Source organism: Arvicanthis niloticus, chromosome 15, assembly GCF_011762505.2.
Source record: "Arvicanthis niloticus isolate mArvNil1 chromosome 15, mArvNil1.pat.X, whole genome shotgun sequence".
NCBI classification, from domain to species: domain Eukaryota; kingdom Metazoa; phylum Chordata; class Mammalia; order Rodentia; family Muridae; genus Arvicanthis; species Arvicanthis niloticus.
In genome coordinates, this window is record NC_047672.1 from 16,154,889 (window position 1) to 16,171,488 (window position 16,600).

The 16,600-nt window shown below is 44.8% G+C and overlaps 2 non-coding genes across 2 annotated transcripts; one reads left to right on the top strand and one right to left on the bottom strand.

Annotated features, from left to right (window-relative positions):
- The first annotated feature begins 4,706 nt into the window (after positions 1-4,706).
- Positions 4,707-4,842, top strand: LOC117721162 (small nucleolar RNA SNORA70). Its single transcript, XR_004608421.1, has one exon. It is a non-coding gene; the product is annotated as a small nucleolar RNA SNORA70 (small nucleolar RNA).
- An 8,855-nt stretch (positions 4,843-13,697) lies between these two features.
- Trnac-gca (transfer RNA cysteine (anticodon GCA)) lies at positions 13,698-13,769 on the bottom strand. Its single transcript has one exon. It is a non-coding gene; the product is annotated as a tRNA-Cys (tRNA).
- Between the last annotated feature and the right edge of the window lie 2,831 nt (positions 13,770-16,600).

Consider the following 16,600-nt stretch of genomic DNA (forward strand, 5'->3'; position numbering starts at 1 on the left):
GGAACTGAACTTGAAGTGAACGTGGGTCCTCTGGGAAAGCAGGAAGCACTGTTACCCACCAAGCCAACTCTCTAACCCCTGTCGTGACTCTTCACTCTTCAGTCCCTTGTAAGGCAAAACTCAACCTGGGATAAACGCAACACCTCACTTACCTAGAAGAATGCTCAGTCATGGATATCCATGTTGCTAGAGGGGAAAGCAGTGGTTCTGGCGTATTCATTTTTTCAGGACTACTACAAGAAGGATCCTGTCTTAGGGTTTCTATTGCTGTAAAGAGATACCATGACCATAGCAACCCGTATAAAGGAAGACAGTTCAGAGGGCTGGCCCATTATTGTCATGGAGGGAAATGAAGTGGAAACTTAAGGGTTTGGAAAGTCGACTGGATGGTGTTTTGCTGGGACAAACATGTGAAGGAACCTTTAAAGTGGACATGTGTGAAAAGCTAAGGCAGAGTCAAGAAGGAATGTTGCACTCAAGCAGACACAGGAGAGAGGATGTTCTGCTAAAGCAAACACATGAAAGGACACATGATGAAGGATTCTTTGCTAACAACATGCAAGTATTGGTCCACCTTACACTGTGTAGCTGAGCTGCAATTGTCGGGACTCCATAGAAAGAAATGCACCAAAAAGTCTGGTGGTGTGCTGCAGTTTATTGCCACTTCCAAGGACTCAGGCTGCTTGCATGCACATGCCAACATAAGACATGTGCTGAGGTAAGGCACATGGAGGACATGTGACATTTGGAGGGTATAAATAGGACTCCATGGGGTGAATAGAGACAGAGCTTGGCTTGCTGGCACAGCTAGCTATGCAACACTTGTTCCCTTGTCTTCGATTCCCTGAGGGAAGAAGGTGACTGACTGCCACAGGTTCCCTCTTATCTTCTGCCAGAAACTGTACTTTTATTGCTCAGTCACCATATTGAGCCTTTTCTCTCTTTTCCGGTGCTCCTCACCTTCCCACAATCCTACTTCCACCAGCAATCTTCCCAGTTGCTCGGCCAATTCTGCAGCCCTTTCAGAGAAGAAAGAACAGAATGAACAGAATGAACAGAATGAACAGAAAGAACAGAAAGAAGAAAGGGCAGAATGAACCCTTTTATTTTCTCATTTCAGACATTTTTTTGTTTCTCGGTGTCTTAGAGTTTCTATTGCTGCAATGAAACACCATGACCAAGAAGCAAGTTGGGGAGAAAAGGGTTATTCAGCTTACACTTCCACATTGCTGTTCATCACTGAAGGAAGTCAGAACCGGAACTCACACAGGGCAGGAACCTAGAGGCAGGACCTGATACAGAGGTCAGGAAGGGGTGCTGCTTATTGGGTTGCTTCCCCTGGTTTGTTCAGCATGCCTTCTTATAGAACCCTGGACTGCCGGCCCAGGGATGGCACTACTTCAATGGGCTGGGCCCTCCCACCTTGACCACTAATTGAGAAAATGCCTTACAGCTGGCTCTCATGGAGGCATTTTCTCAACTGAGGCTCCTTTCTCTGTGATAACTCCATCTTGTGTCAGGTTGACACACAAAACCAGCCAGTACACTCAGGTCCTTCCATTTCCCCCTGCAATTTTTCTAACCGCTCAGCCATTCTCCTAACCGTTTTTGAAACAGTATATACAAAAAAGAAAAAAAATGGAAAATTCCCCCCCCCCCCCCCGACACAGAGCAAGGGATACTGCAGAGGCAGCAGGCTCAATACATTGTTTGCTGGCATCTTGAAAAGACATATCCATTCCTTTGTCCCCTGCCATTTTTTTTTTTTTCCGAGACAGGGTTTCTCTGTGTAGCCCTGGCTGTCCTGGAACTCACTCTGTAGACCAGGCTGGCCTCGAACTCAGAAATCCACCTGCCTCTGCCTCCCAAGTGCTGGGATTAAAGGCGTGCGCCACCACCACCCGGCTGCCTGCCATTTTCTAAATCAAATTTCCCATTTTTATCCTTAATTTTCAAGCCCCACATTTGGGCACCACTTACAGTTGGTATTTTCTACTTTGTGTGTTCTTCTTTCTTCCACCCTTCTGCACCCTTTCTGACCTTTTCAACACCCTAATACTAGATAGGAGAGAAAAAAGAAAGGATGCGATGTTATCATTAGACAACTTCCTGCTGATTGGGGTGCCCAGCTCCTTGGGGCAAGTTTGATCTTTACCCAAATTCCCCCTGTAAATCAGTCTTCTGTGGGTTGAGTATTCTCCCTTTTATGAGCCAATTCATTTCATTAGAGTTGCTTACGGGTGCCCGGGTGAGCGGTTGCCAACAGGAACACAGTCATCTGCGCAGCAGCATCCTTAGGTAGAGGTTGAGCCCCGCCCACTGAGATGGACGTTGATGAACCTGATCTTATGCAGATCTGATGTTGTCTCACAGTTGCTGATAGAAGAGGGCAATGGCCTTGACCAAGAGCAGAATCCTCCTGCCTCCACCCCGCAAGGGTGGGGATTGCAGCCCTGTACCAGCATGCTCATCTCTATCACCGGAAGGTGGGAACCGCCTACTTGTGATGCTGTAGGAAGCACAAGAAGCAACAACCTTCTGTTGTGTGGGGACACAGACACCAGTCAGTGACCACGCATGTTGCTGTAACAGGTCTGCCTACACTGTCCTACGTTTCAAGTGAGCTGAGAAGGCCACGGGAATTTCCAGTGTATCGATGGAAATATATTCATCTAAGGAATCATCCTGTAAAGGGAGAGGGCTCTTAGTTTCCTGGGCTGGTCGCTCCCCTGAGATTTTAACAGGATAGGAATTTTCTTTGGGTAAAGTATCTTTGGAGCCGTGGCCAGGGCTGGCATGGTGACTTCAGTGTATTTTAGGAACACAGCCTTCTTTTATCTCTCTGTCAGCTGTCCTTAAAATATGGATCCCATTCTCAAAGTCAGCAGCGGGGGCTCCAGCCATTCTATCTGTATCTCAAGTAGGAAGAAGGGATGAAATCAGAATTATAAAACTAAAAAGGATAAGTGACAGAAAACAATTGTTTCTCTGAGTCAGACTTCACAGCTTTGTTGTGTGTGTGGGTCTTTATTTTGTTACCTTGTCATAGCCAGAGTCATCTGAGAGGAATGAATCCTTCCTGAACAGGGAAAAGGCCTCCATCAAGTTGTCCTGTGGCATGGCTGCGGGACATTTTTTTTTTTTAAGATTTATTTATTATGTGATTACACTATTGCTATCTTCAGACACACCAGAAGAGGGCATCGGATCCCATGACAGATGGTTGTGAGCCACTATGTGGTTGCTGGGAATTGAACTCAGGACCTCTGAAAGAGCAGTCAGTGCTCTTAGCTGCTGAGCCATCTCTCCAGCCCGGGACATTTTCTTGATTAGTGGTTGATGCAAGAGGGGAGAACCACCTCTGGACAGAAGGTGGTTAAGAAACTGGCTGAGCTGGGAGTGGGAGGCAGTTGGTGCAAGCCTTTAATCACAGCACTTACAAGCAGGGAGGTAGGGGAGAGGCAGGGAGGCAGAGGCAGACAGATCTACAGAACCAGTTCCAGCACAGACAGGGCTCCATAAAGAGACCCCAACTCAAAACAAACCAAAAAACCAAACCAAAACAAAACAAAAATTCTTTCATCATGGTCTCTGATTTAGTTCCTGCCTCCAAGTTTGTGCCCAGACTTCCCTCTACAATAGACTGTGATCAGACAGGTAAGCCAAGGCAGGGCAGTGGTGGCTCATGCCTTTAATCCCAGCACTTGGGAGGCAGAGGCAGGAGGATTTCTGAGTTTGAGGCCAGCCTGGTCTACAGAGTGAGTTCCAGGACAGCCAGGACTATACAGAGAAACCCTGTCTCGAAAAACCAAACCAAACCAAACCAAACCAAACAAACAAACAAACAAAAAAAGACAGGTAAACCCTCTCCTCTCCACGTTACTTTCGGTATATCATATACTTACGGTCTGTATCACAGAAAACACACTAGAACAGAGTATATGTTGTCTAGTGAATGTCTGTGAATATTAATGTCTAATGAAGTGGTGGGCTCGAGACCATGGGTTAGCCCACGGTGAATGCGTGGCAGTCAGAGGATGGCTTTGGAAGTCAGGTCCCACCTTCCACCATGTGTGTCTCAGGGATTGAATTTAGATGGTCAGACTTAGTAGCAAGCACCTTTACCCATTGAGCCACCCCTCCCCCCTTTAAAAAAAAAAAACCATAAGGTGTGTCGAGTATTTGGAGTCACAATGTTATAGAGCCCTAGGGTGCTATGCACTTGGTGAAAATGTGTAACGTCCACTTACTGCTATAGATGACTACCTTGGCAGTAACATCGTCTGTCTGGTAAAGATCTATTTTATGAATTCCTACTGGTCAGAGCTAATCACAGCTAGTTCTTAGTGGCTGAATGGGATGTTTTCATTTTTTTTTTTTAATGACCAGGAAGCTTCAAGATGATTTTGTATTTCACTGTGGTAACTTCTAACCAAGACTTCTAGAATATTGTCTATTAGCTCATCCAGAATGTCAGCTCTTGTCTTTATGTACGTGTTAAACAGTTTAGTACTTTATTGTGAGCTCCAGATCCCATTTCCCTTAAAAGCAAGTGTGGTATCAACAAATAAAGTCGGGATAATAATTATTAGACACAGGGAACACTGACAAAGCCTGGGAAAGATTTTCTCAAGTCCTTCAAAAAATTACTGTGACTAAAGTGGTAAAGATGAAGCATGAAAAACGTCACAATAATAACTCATCCAGTGCAGCTAATTAAGCTGACCAAGTCCCTTTCCCCATGGGGACTCTGGTGTGCAATGGCTGCAAACAGCAGCCTCCTTGGTAGTGTATGTCGCCTATTGTCTATATGGGTTTTCTCAAGGGACTTTGGAGACAATTTTCTGGGAAAAAAAAAGAATAATAACTTGTCCAGTTAATGATGGTTAAAGAATTTCACAAGTCAGTGTACCAGACAAAAAGGACTACTTGGAGGGAAAAAAAAAAAAAAAAAAAAAAAAAAAAAAAAAAAAAAAAAAAAAGAGGCAGCACCTGGATCTGAACCAGGGATCTCCTGATCGACTGTCAAACTCCTCTACCCCTGAGCTATCCTCAGCTATCCCCGGCTACAGAATATTGTCTAGTAATACTGTCTTCATGATCACTGCCCTCTCCAGTAGCGCTTTGGCTTCATCGTCTTCTGGAGACTATCCAAGATGTTCTGCTCACACCTGTAGTGAGAATTCTAGAATTTTGGTTTCTTAAAACAAAAATATTATAAGAATATGTTTTTGTTTTAATCCCAGGTGTGGGATATGGAGCAGCTGCAGCAGCTGATTATGATTTACTTTGTGCTCTAGCAGAGACATGCTTCTGCCAGCTGCAGATAGTTTCTGCAATTGTATGGAATTTTGGATACTTTTCAGAGGGTATATCAATGCTAGAGCCCCATAGACAGGGGTTGTTAGTTGTTCAGGGGGTTGGTTTCATGCTCAAAGAAGAAACAAGAAGAAATTCAGAGCTCTCTTTCTCCCCCTCTATCCTTCTTTCTCTCCCATTTGGGATAAGGGGCGGAAGGGGGGAGGGAGGGTGGAAACTTTCTTTTGCAACAAAGTAGCACAGATCAACAACACACCTCTACCAAGGTCAGATCTGCTTCCTTTTCTGAGTATTCCCACTGGCTACTACCCACACACCCCTGTCCAGGACGTCCTCACTCCCCCATGATCACCACTATTGGATACAAAAAGATCTCTGCTTTTTACTTCTTTTGCATCTTCTCTATCTCCCACTTGTTTCTGTTTCCATTCACAGGGGACTAGGCTGTCCCGGATGCCAGGAGAGGCATCTAGGTGGCCCATTAAGTTGTAGCTTCATATTTGAGGGAAAGCAGAGTAGGTAAGAGTAGAGCCAGATGTTAGCAGAACTGAAGAACCTAGGATGGTCATGGGGACTGCTTACTCAGGGTCTCGAAGAGCATCTACTTTAACAAATGCTCCACTACTAACCTGGGTGTGTGACTCTCTCCTCTAATCCCAGTACAGGTAGAAGCAGGAGTTCAGGAGTTCAGGAGTTCAAGGTCATCCTTGGCTTCTTGGTTAGGTTTTTGTTGTTGTTGTTGTTAGTGGTGGTGGTGGTGGTGGTGGTTTCTTTGTCAAGTTGACACAAACTAGAGTATCTGGGAAGAGGACTTGCAACTGAGAAATGCCTGTGTAAGACTAGCCTGTAAGAAAAGGTATAGGAAGTTTCTTGACTGATGATTGATATGGGAGGGCTCCTCCCATTGTGGGTGGTGCTATAATTGATATGGGAAGGCTCCTCCCATTGTGGGTGGTGCTATAATTGATATGGGAAGGCTCCTCCCATTGTGGGTGGTGCTATAAACAGATGGTCCTGCGTTGTGTAAGACAGCAGCCTTTGTTTCTTCATGACCTGTCCTTCAGTTTTGCTGTCAGGTTCCTGCCTTGAGTTCCCTCAGTAGACTATATAACCCAGGATATGTAAGTCAGTCATTTACTACTCCCAAAGTTGGTTTCGTTCAGTATTTTATCACAGCAATGGAAACCTAACTAAACCTCTTGACTCCCTAGGGAGTTGGAGGCCAGCCTGAAGTACATGACAGACTGTCTTATAAAAGAACAAAGAGAACAGAGAGCAGAGCTGTGGCTCAGCGTGTAAGAGTGCTTGCCCTACATGGCCAGAGGACCCGAGTTTAGTTCTCAGCACTCTCCTTAGACTACCCACAGCCACTGGTAACACTCCCTGGGGGTCCAATGTATGTATGTGCATACAGACACATAACCCCCAAAGATGATTTTTTTGAGACAGGTTCTCACTATATAGCTCTGACTGGCCTGGCTCTCACTATGTATGCCAAACTGGCTTCACTCACCAAGGTCCACTCGTCTATCCCTCCCCCAGATGCTGCTATCATGCCTGGCTATTTTTTTTTTATAAAGAAAATTCCTAAAAGGTAACAGAAGAAAGTGGAATTCTTGCTAAGACAGGTGAGTGGTTGGATGGTACCTGGGTGGCTGTGAAGGATGAGGACCTTGACTGGATGCAGGTAGTGAACAGGTGTCAAAGGCAATTCCCACTAAACTGACTTAGCAGGGTTCTTTGCAAAGCTGGTTTTACAGTGGTATGCACAGATGGGCCTGTCTACCATTTGGGGTCCCTGGGACTGATGAGGTTTGATTGTTTGTTTTCCCTAACATGAGAGGTGAAGTATCTCTGGTCAGATGTTTCCTGTAGCAATTATCAACATCCTGCCTCTTAACTTTTTTTTTGTCTTTTTTGTTTGTTTGTTTGTTTGTTTGTTTTTCTTGTTTTTTTTTTTTTTTTTTTTTTTTTTGACACAGGGTTTCTCTGTGTAGTCTTGACTGTCCTGGAACTCACTCTGTAGACCAAGCTGGCCTCGAACTCAGAAATCTGCCTGCCTTTGCTTCCCAAGTGCTAGGATTAAAGACGTGCACCACCACTGCCTGGCCCCACCTCTTAATTTAAAAGACAACGACTCCCTGCTCTGCAGTAGTACAGAGGTACTGTACACCTCTCTCTAATCAGTTGGCACAATGTTATGCTTATAAAGAAGACAGAGGCCCCGGAGAAGGAAGAATCCATGTTCCTGGTAGCTGTGTGCTTTCTACAGCAGTGGTACCGGAGCTTAGGGTCTGAACCAGTTGTTAAAGACTAAGAAAAAGTTTATTTAAACTGCAAAGGAGAAAAGCTTGCAGCAGAGCACAAGAACTGACCAGAAACACCCTGCTAAGACCGTCAGTGAGCCACAGGAGTGAGGGTGCCCAAGACCCCCCCCCATTATTATTTGGGGTTTCCTTGTATGGGGGTCAAGAGAAGGAGGAGCTGGCTGTGGCAGTGCACGCCTTTAATTTCAGCACAGTGGTGGCAGAGGCAGGAGGATCTTTGTGAGTTGGAGGCCAGCCTGGTCTTCATGAGGAGTTCCAGGCCAGCAAGGGCTAAAGAATGAGACCTTGTCTTACAAGAGAGGAGTTTGTTCGCTAGGGGTTTAGTTTGGTGGTTCTCTGTTTTGACTGACCTAAGCCCTTGCTTATTACATAAGTCCCATTCCACAATACAGCTGATTTTAATCACATACATACCCAACTATGAATAGGTATCAGATGATAACCAGGGGGTTCTCCCTAGAAGTTTGCCATGTTAAGAGTGCACCTGGAGTTCCAAGAAGTGTTTGGATACAGTACAGTATTATCAAAGGGCGGTTAGACTTTTTTTGATTTGTTTTTGTGGAGTGGGACAATTTGAGGGTCATCTGAGGAGAAACCAGTTGAGAAAATGTCTCCATCAAATGGGGTTTGGGCGAGCCTGAGGGCGTTTTCTTGATTGGTGATTACAGCTGCACAGTGGGCAGGGCCCTCCCAGCACAGGTGGCTCTGTGCAAACCAAGAACCGGGTGTGGTGGTGCAAGCCGCTGTCGGCAAAGTTCCAGGCCAGCCAGAGCTATACAGAGCTATATGTGTCAATGTGTCAAGGGAAGGAAGGAAATGGGGGAGGGAGGGAGAGAGAGAGAGAGAGAGAGAGAGAGAGAGAGAGAGAGAGAGAGAGAAAGAGAGAGAGAACACTGAACAAGCTAAGAAGAGCACACCAGGGTTCTCCATACCTTCTGCATCAGTTCCTGCCTCCAGGTTCCTGCCTTGAGCTCCTGCTCTGATTTCCCTTCATGGTGGATTTTAAGCTGTAAGAAGCCCTTTCCTCCCTAACTTGCTTTCGGTCATGGTCTTTATCAAAGCAGTAGAAAGCAGACAAAGGTTGCTAAGGAGAGTGATGCAGAAAGCAGAGGATTCTGAAACAAGTGGGCTGCAGCTCTGTACAAATGGAGGTCGCAGGCTGACAGATTGCTAGCTGCTTTATTCCAAGAGGGATGTGTACATAGTCCAAGCTGAATGGAGTCCAGGTTGCTAAGCTCTTCTGTTTGCCTACCTCAGCAGGTGGCAGGTGCCACAGCCTTTGCCTCCTGTAGAACTTACAGCCAGCAGCACCTAGCATCATGCACCAGCTTGGGGCCCCTCCTCATGGGAGACTTCTGACTGTCCTCAGGCCACTTCCAGGTACAGTTGCTGCTTTTATGGTCTACACCTGAGCAAGACTGTTAGCGACAATTCACTACACACACACACACACACACACACACACACACACACAGAGCCAAAGTCCACGTGGCACCTTCTTGATCTTTAGGGAAGCTGCCAGTTCAGTTCTTCAGCTTGATTTTTTTTTTTTTTTTCTGTGTCCTCCAACCAAAGTGTGTTGGGGTGTGAAGTGGCTTCACAGATAAAAGCCTTGACTGGAAAAGTCTGGACCTGAGTCCAATCATAAGAAAGTAAACAATTTAAGAAACTGTAGGCAGGCATGGTGGCACACCTCTTTAATCCCAGCACTTAGAAGACAGAGGCAGGCAGATTTCAGAGTTCAAGGCCAGCCTGGTCTATAGAGCAAGTTCATTCCAGGACAGCCAGGGCTGCACAGAGAAGCCCTGTCTCAAAAAAAAAAAAAAAAAAAAACAAAACCAAAAAGAAATTGTTTAAAAAAATTAAAAGTAGAAAGGGTAGTTTTGGAAAGGGTAGTTCTAGAAAGAAAAGGGATATCAGCGGGAGCAGAGGATGCTGATGGGGAGATGAGTGTATGCAACTATTATATGCAGTAATTACTAAGGGACCCCTGGTTCAAATCCAGATGCCACCTTTGAATGGAACTAACACATCAGGCTGGGAAATCTCAGCTCATCGTCCATTTGGGAAAGTTCAGAGGGGTCCACCTTTATACTCCTTCTCTTGAAGATGCATCTCTTCAAAGGCTATGAAGCTCAGTTAACCTTCTTTTGAATGTGAGCTGCCTTGGTGACACCATTCTAATGACTAGGATGTAGCAGAAGTGAAATTGTCACTTCTGAACCTGGTCACTGATGACATCTGCTACCCCTTGGATCTCTGGCAGAAGTCAAGTGAGTGCCACGGGGACACATGGAGTTGCTCTGTGAAGAGCCCCACATAGCAGGAAGGAGACACCTTCAGTACCAGCAAGGCACTAAGTCTTTTTTCCAACAGCCATGGCAGGGACAGCTTGGAAGGGCTCCTCCTGGAAGAGCTGGCTGTTTATCTGCATCCTAGTGAGAACCCAGAACCATCAAGATGTCTTCCCCACATTCCCAGCCATTGGAATCTTAGACACATAACATGCCCTAGGATGTCCAAGGGATAACCAATGCTCAAAGAGCCTGCTTTGTCAGACTATACCACGCAAAAAACTAAAAAAGAAAGAAAGAAAGAAAGAAAGAAAGAAAGAAAGAAAGAAATTCAAAGTGCCTCAATTTGTGGCTCTGCGTTCTTTGTCTATTCTGGGGCATGCCAGGCAGATGAATTGGGAAACCTAGACTGCCGTTCACCCTGCGCTGCTATCACTCTGTGGTACGCCATTCGGTGCTGGGCCTGTGGGAAGCACCACTCAGTGGGTGGGAAACTCAGCCTGAGATGTGGACCTCAGCCAGGATGAGAAATGGCACAGGCTGAGGCCAAAGCTGGGATTCCCTGAACTCACTGAGATCTACCTGCCTCTGCTCCCGAGTGCTAGAATATATATACATATGCATATGTATATAATATATTCAATAACAAAATGTATATAATATATATAATATATATTAAAAACAAAATATTTTGAAATGAACCTTAGAATTTGTTGGTTTCCCCTACCCCAGGCAAAGCCTGTCAATAATTTGGTTGGAATTCAAAGAATCTCTTAAGTCAATTCTATGAGATTTAAAGCATTTTATAAATGGAATATAGAGTACTTTATTTCATCTACTTAGTGTACAATATCCCTCGAGGTTTTATACTTTCCCAGGTGGAGGAAATTCTGTCAGTATTTTGATTGAGTTACTTCTAATGCTTCATATTTTATTCTATAATAAATGTAATTTTATACAATTTATGTTTTCTATTGTACCTGAAATATAGAACTACAAATGAGATTTTTCTCAGTTGTCATCACTGTGGTGAAATTCGCAGAACACATAATTTACCATCTTTACCAGATGTACATGCACAGTTCAGTGATATTTTTTAAAACTCCATAATGTTGGAGCCGCGGTGAAGTGGTCGAGAATGCCTCCTGCTCTTGCAGAGGACCCAGGCTCAGTTTCCAGCACCCACATATGTGTTGGCTCACAAACACTAATAACTCTGGGTCCAGGACCTCTGAGGGCATCAGGCACACACTTAGTACACATATATGCATACAAACACTCATACACATAAAATAAAAATACATTTTTAAAAATAAAAATCTATAATGTGAGTTAGAGTACACACATAAATAAAAACAATAAAAAACTTTTGTAAATCCAGAATGTTCTGTAGCTAATAGTGTCATCACTATCTATCTTCATAACTCATCCTGCAAAATTGAAACATATATATTTTTTATTTTGGTTTTTCAAGACAGGATTTCTCTGTGTAGCCCTGGCTGTTCTGGAACATCACTCTATAGACTAGGCTGGCCTCGAACCCAGAAATCCACCTGCCTCTGCCTCCCAAGTGCTGGGATCAAAGGTGTGCGCCACCACTGCCCAGCTAAATTGAAACATTATTAACCTCCAACTCTCCCTCTTCCCCTGCTTCTCAAAGCCAGTGTTCTACTTTCTTTCTCATGATGATTTTGATGACTTTAAGTACTTCATATAAACAGAACCATACAGTTTGTGTGTGCACTGCATTGCACACCTTTGATTTTCTCACTTATTTGGTGTGTGTGCACACCAGCCACAGCATACACATGGAGGCCAGGAGGCCAGAAGACAAATGGGAATCAGTTCTCACCTAGCCTTTAATTTTGTTTATTTGTTTTGTTTTTATTTATTTTTATTTTGAGACAAGGTTCTCTGAGTAGACTTGACTATCCTTCCTGCCTAGAACATGCTCTGTAGACAAGGCTGGCCTTGAACTCACAGAGACCCGCCTGTCTCTGCCTCCTGAGTGCTGAGATTAAAGGTGTGTGCCCCTTCACCTGCCCTCCCCCCCCTTAATGTGGTGCAGAGGTTTGAACTCAGTGCTTATGGCAGTTTTCCAGCTGGGCAGTCTTCCCAGCACCCACCCACACTTGTCATTATGTCATTAAATTGTCTTCACTTAGCATAATGCCTTTTCTGGGGCATGTATTTGAATGTCCTCCTTTATGTTGTTGTTTTGAGACAAGGTCTCACTGTGTAGCCTTGGCTGGCCCGTGTTGATCAGGCCAGAACTCACAGAGATCTACCTGCCTCTGCTTCTGAGTTCTAGAATTAAAGGTGTGTCCCACCACGCGTCTTCACTGGGTTTCTACTGCTGTGATGAAACACTGTGGTCAAAAGCAGCTTGAAAAGGAAAGGGTTTACTCCACTCACACTTCCACATATAGTAGTAGGGAAGGAACTCAAACAGGGCTGGAACCTGGAGGCAGGAGCTGATGCAGAGGCCGTGGAGGAGTGCTGCGTACTGGCTGAGTTCCTGATCATCACAGTGGGGAGCTTGGCCGCAGGCAGGCAGGCATGATGCTGGTGCAGTAGCTGAGAGCTAAAAGCTTACGTCTGCGAGTGAGTGTGTGTGTGTGTGTGTGTGTGTGTGTGTGTGTGTGTGTGTGTGTATGTGTGTGTGTGTGTGTTTGAGACACGGTTTCTCTTTGTAGCTCTTGCTGTCATTGAACTTACTATGTAGTCCAGGATGGCCTGGAACTCTGAACTTGCAGGAATTCGCCCACTTCTACCACTGCTGGGATTAAAGGCACACTAAGAGCTTACATTTTATTCAAAAGTTGAAGGCAGGGAAAGAGACCGGGCCTGGCATTAGCTTTTGAAACCTTGACGTCTTCCCTCCCAGTGACACACCTCTTTCAACAAAACCACACCTCCTAATCCTTCCCAAATAGTTCCACCAAACTGGGAAACAAGCATTCAAATATTTGAGCCTATGGAGATTATTCTCATTGAAACCACCCCCTCAGTGCCTTCTTTAAAAAAAAAAAAAAAAAAAAAAAAAAACTTGAATTAATATTTTGTCATACATGTACACTACATTTTGCTTGCCCAGTATCATTGCAGCCCATGTTGCTTCTATATTCCTGACATTATGACTGAACACCACAGTAAACCTAAGTTGGATTTCTTTTTTTTGTTTGTTTTGTTTTGTTTTGTTTTTTTTGAGACAGGGTTTCTCTGTTTAGTCCTGGCTGTCCTGGAACTCACTCTGTAGACCAGGCTGACCTGGAACTCAGAAATCTGCCTGCCTCTGCCTCCCAAGTGCTGTTATTAACTAAGTTGGATTTCTTGTCCTTCACCTCAATTGTGCTCCTACGAAATCCCAAGGCCACGAAATCTTTGAGCTTAAGCTTGGTGTGTAGATCAATAAGGAGAAACTATTTCGGTTGGTGCTTTTGTCATATGTGTAGGGGAAAGAAAAAGCTCAAAAGGGAATGAGACTAAGCCCTGCACAAGGGAGGTGAAGTGTCTATGAGCCAGGTCATCTGTGTAGCTGCACTTCCAAGCAAACTAGATCAGTGGTTTTGTTTTTCCAGTTTTAGCCTGTTCTTTTGCTCCCTCTGGTGGACACCTACTTACTGATTCTGTTCCTTCAGTCCTTAAGAAATACCTTAAGAAATGTTTTTTTTCCCACATTATTGTTTTTTCTCCCAAATATTACTTAATGATAAATATACACTCAAAAAAGCTGACTCACCACCATGGGAAGATAAGGGGGCACCCGGATTTGAACCGGGGACCTCTTGATCTGCAGTCAAATGCTCTACCACTGAGCTATACCCCCTACTGGCCAGAGGAATCTCTCTAAACCAATTTACCTTCAGTTTCCTAGTATGGTCCTATTAGCCACAGATGATACACATTAAATTTCAATAGATACAAAATAAAAGAAATTTACTGGGCCACAACAGTGGAACTATCAAAGAAGCCAATGAATATCAAGAATTCAAATGCCGTTAGAACTGCCTGTCAAGCTTTGCTTTCCTACTTTTGTTTGCAGGGTGAGATACTGAGACAGGGTTCTACTATATAACCCAAGTTGAACTTAACTGTTTTCCTCCTGCTGCCTTCGGGCTGGGGTTACAGGTATATGCCACTGAACCCAGCTCGGGCTCCTTAGTACGTCAGCTTTAATGTCTCACAGGCGTCTCTCCGTGCGGTAGAGATAACCTCCAGCATTTGTAAACTCACACCTCATACATAGGTCTCCAGAAATGAGGCTTGGGCCTGCCTTTGGTCTGGTGTGGTTTCTGCTCCGATTCTTGCTGCACAGGACACAATACCCCGATCTTCTATGTCCCGATCGCAGTCCATCAATCGAGGGAAGTCAGCGCATGAACAGGGCAGGGACAGAAACATGGAGGCAGGAACTGGAGCAGAGAGAAGCCATGCTGCTTACTGCCTTGCTCGGTTTTCTTTCTTTTACAGCCCAGTACCACCTCCCTAGGGATGGCACTACCCACATCAATCAGTAATGAAGAAAATGTTCCACAGACTTGCCTACAGGGCAATCTAAGGGAGGCATTTCCTCAACTGAGATTTGTTCTTCCCAAGTACATTGTCAGTTGACAAACCCCAACACAGTTCCACTTAGAATATGAGTTCATGGAGTGGAGAGAAACAGTTAATCTCCAAAAGAAGTCAGGGGTAACCAAGATGAGACTAGAGCAGGTCATCCCTAAAACTCATTTGAGATTACTATGTTAAAGAATATATAAGACTATATAGTCTTAAATATATTACATATATATTATTATGTTAAAGGAGACTAACTATATATGTATATGTGTATATATACATATATATATATATGTATATATGTTTTATATATGTATATATGTTTTATATTGTTCTGTTTCATGGAGCCATCCAAAGCCCACTGCTACATTCATTGGAAGTCATCATTCATTTACCCGGCAAACACTCAGTGTGCCTGGCTCAAACATCCATACAGTTCCTGATATCAGAAGCTAACAGCCAAGGGGGAAATGCCTGATGTACGGCAAAAGCAAAAGTAGTTGTGAGTTAGATGCTGTGGAGAACACAGAAGAGGGAATGCTCTTTAGCAGTGAGCACAGCTGGAGACCAGGCTATTCTCTCACACTTTGGATAGATTACCTCATAGATAGGGTGGTGGGAGGGATTAGGGGGAAGATGGCTACAAGAACAGGGGAAACAGTGTTGTATTTAAGAGGCTTGGCATAGCCCTGCACTTCTGAGAGGTAGGAGAGGAACCTAGGAGATGTCCAGGTACAGTGTTTGTGGTACAGTGGGGACTCTCCCCGACCCAAGACAGAATTATTAAGTATCTGAGTTTTCACTGAAATTCCAAGGAGAAAAAGGGCCACCAGACTGGCCAGTAACGGTTTGAGGTCCTGAACTACAAGTTCAGAATTTGGGGCTAGATCCAGATGTTCTGAAGTCCAGATGTTCTACTCCATCCTGGGTTGGGTTTCCCACTTGAGCACCCTTGTGTTTCAGTCACACTACAACCTTCTGCGAAACCAGACAGTCTCTACACTTGTATTCTCCATGGGGCAAGGTCACTGTCATGCTTTAAATTGTGTTGCCTAAAAAGATTTGTCGAGATCATGTGCGGTGGGGCATGACGCCCTTGCTCCCAGCATTTAGGAGGATTGAGAGTTCAAGGCCCTCCTCTGGGTTACCTGTGACTGTCTCCAAAACCAACAAAACATGTTGACTTTCTCATCTGGTCTCTGACTGTGCTTTTCTTTGGAAATAGTGATGTGCAACTGCACTTGATAAAGTCAAGATGAATCAACAGGCCAGCTGGTGTTTTTATGAGAGGGGGAGAGACACACTCAGGCATAGATTAACACGAAGATAGTGGATATGGGATTGATCTAGTCTCTAAGGCAAAGAAATTCCAAGAATTGCTAGCTATCCCCAGCAATGAGGAAGAAGGAGTAAGGAAAGAAACTGAGCCAGTCTTCACCTGGATGCCACACTTCTGCTCCCAAGAAATGGGAGGTTTGGAGGAGTTAGAGAAAGGATTGAAGGAGCTGAAGGGGTTTGCAGCCCCATAGGAAGAACAGTATCAACCAACCAGACCCCCCAGAGCTTCCAGGAACTAAACCACCAACCAAGGAGTACAACATGGAGGGACCCATGGCTCCAGCCGCATATATAGCACAGAATGACCTTGTCGGTCATCAATGGGAGGAGAAGCCCTTGGTCCTGTGAAGGTTTGATGCCCCAGTGTAAGGGAATGCCAAGACAGGGAAGCAGGAGTGGGTGGGTGGGGGGAGGGGGGATAAGATGGGGGTTTTCAGAGGGGAAACCAGGAAAGGGAATAACATTTGAAATGTAAATAAAGAAAATATCTAATAAAAAATTCAAAGAAAAAGAAATGGGAGGTTAAAGTTTTATTGTTGAGGCCACCTAATTTGTGATACTTTGCTCCGGTAACCTCAGGGGACTTGGCCCCAGGTAGGGGTTCTCTGGCTAGAGCCTTGACCTATGAAGAGAACAGTGAAGCAGACCTGGTGCTTCCTGGATGCTAAGTACCAGCTTCTCCAGCTTCACTGAGCTACTCAGATGTGCAGGACTCTGGCGTGGCACCCTGGCTGGCTGGCTGGCCAGAAAATAGCTTTC